This window comes from Montipora capricornis, chromosome 9, assembly GCF_036669925.1.
Source record: "Montipora capricornis isolate CH-2021 chromosome 9, ASM3666992v2, whole genome shotgun sequence".
In the NCBI taxonomy this organism is placed as follows: Eukaryota; Metazoa; Cnidaria; class Anthozoa; order Scleractinia; family Acroporidae; genus Montipora; species Montipora capricornis.
The window spans coordinates 50,694,079-50,696,578 of record NC_090891.1 but is presented as its reverse complement, the minus strand read 5'-3'; positions in this window follow the sequence as shown (position 1 = coordinate 50,696,578).

The following is a 2,500-nucleotide window of genomic DNA, read 5'->3' as shown; positions in this document are numbered from 1 at the left end:
CAACTTTGTCTTGGTGCTGTGTGCTAACAAAGCAAAACAAATGCAAGGCAAGTATCAAAATAAACAGCAGACATAATAGACAAGCGTTTGTTTTCCGTATTATTCCAGATAAATACTTTGTAGCAAAGGAATAACAGCTAAAAGTCGGGTATTGTCGATAACGAGCGTTTGACAGCCAATACCATGCGCAAGGCCAAAATGCTAAAACGCGAACGAGTGTTTATACACTCTTAGCTCATAAAAATCAATTGCCCTTGTTCTTTCTTTGTTCTTTCTTTGTATCATTACATGAAACAACGGTGGCACGCTGGGTCTGGGTACGAGTAAAAATGTGTCAAGCGTTTCAAACTGTTCGTTGCAATATTGTTGCGACGGCTCTTTCTTTAGTATCTTGTTCGCGTTTTCTGCTATAAAAGGACCTGCGAAGGAACTTAGATTATCATTTATGTCAGGTGACAAATATGTGAACAAAATATTTCTACTATTTTCAGGGTCTGAGAGCGCTAAACTGTCACCGAACTAAACGTTCGAATCGCGTGAACTATCGGTTCAGATGACCCCTGCAGTAGACTTTTTCGAGTTCAAACCCCCTCCCGCCTGGATTTCCAGGGTCCTGGACCCCCCTCCCGCGAGAATTTCCAGCGTCCCATCCGTCGGGGGGGGGGGGTGTGGATTTTTTCTGGAACAACCCAATGGGTTTGACTTCACAAAGGCAAAATTCAGTGTTCGGCTACGAAAATCTACACATTTGTCTGGCAAGCAAGGAAAAACATAAGGTATGAGAAAATTATAGGTGAAATCAAGTGTTTCAAGACATTATTATGCATGTTTCCTTTCTTGAAAAGGTCCTTTTGCCTACAAGAATTGTGTGTCATTGGCGCACATGAACTTTCGTAGTGCGTGTTGGCTGTATTTCTTTATTTAGATAAATCAAATTGTATTTAGGCCCGGCTTTCACCTCAATAAAGATAGCTCAAACGATGGCAAATTTTTTCTGGTATATGTCCTGAAAATATTATCGTAATAGCGTCAATAGAACGAAGATATACTTCATTCTTTGAGAGTGGTTTCTCTGGTGTATTATTTGGGCAAAAAATGCAGCAGTGAAGGGGTATACTGTTACAATATTCACCAGTGTTGATTGGTTGATTTTCTAAGTTCAGTGCTATCGCATTACTGGAGTATGTAAGGTTCGATTAAATTAGAATAAATGTTATATTTAGCCACATGTATTTGCGTACACAACTTACTGAACGCACATCATGGTGTCAGAAGTTTAAACCACAAGATTTACGGCCATTACGCCTTCATAATTCGTACAAATTCTCGCCAGGACGACAGATCCGCATTTCCCTGTCCCTTCGCCGATTGAATGTCAAGGGTGATCTGGTAACAACTGGGAATTCTTCAAGCAACAGTGGCAGGAGTATGAAGTCGCCACAAGCCTCGACAAGCAAGAACAGAAAATACGTTTGGCCACACTCCGCTCCGCCATGGGTAAGGACTTGTTTACAAATTTTCCTTAACCTGAAGCTTAGCTCTGAACAGCAACAGGACATGCATGAATGTATCGAGGCATTAGAAGCCTACTTTAAGCCGAAGCGAAACGTCGCCTATGAGCGCTACCTTTTCAATAGTGCCAACAGAATCCGGACGAACCCTTGGATGGTTATGTCAATCATTTAAGACGGCAGCATCGACCTGCCAGTTCGGCATGCTAACAGAAGAAATTATTAGAGATCGATTGCGACTTCTAAAAGAAGACAGCCTGGATATCAATAAGGCCTTAAACATTTGCCGTTCAAGTGAAGTTGCCACCTTACAGCTAAAGGCAATGAAATCAGAAGAAACCAAAGGTACCAAAGAGGTCCATGTTTTCCGGCCGACAGAACAACAAAGTCAAAGTCACGCAATCAATACAATAGAAAGAAGAAAACATGCGATCTGTTTTCGGATCCAAGGAAGCATCGAGAGGCAAATTCCAAACAGAGGGCCTATCAGTGTTATTGTTGCGGAGGAAAACAGAAGCATACACTGCAAAATGTCCCGCCTTGGGCACGAATGCAAAGCGTGCAAGAAACCACGACGAATTTTTCTACAAACTCAAAGAAGTCTCATCAGTACAAGCAGAGGAAAACAGCTGTACACCTCACCGAATTTGCCGATCCTAACGCGCGCTACAAGACTAAATTAGATTGCCAGCTAGATACAGGAGCGACATGTAATGTGTTAACTCATCACGACCTGTCAGTTATCTGTCAGACCGGACATCCGGCTCTTCAAGCAAGCAAAGTGAAGCTCCGACTGTTTAATGGCGCAGTGATGAAACAGTTGGTGAAGTTGGCACTAAATGTTCGGAAAGAAGGTCAATCAACCGCACGTGCTAAAGTTAGTCAAGTTATTGCAGAAAAAGGGACAAGCAAGCCCTTATTATCCGCAGAGACCTGCGAAACTCTAGAATTGTTGAAGATAAATGTGCAACCCAACACCACAAGTAAAC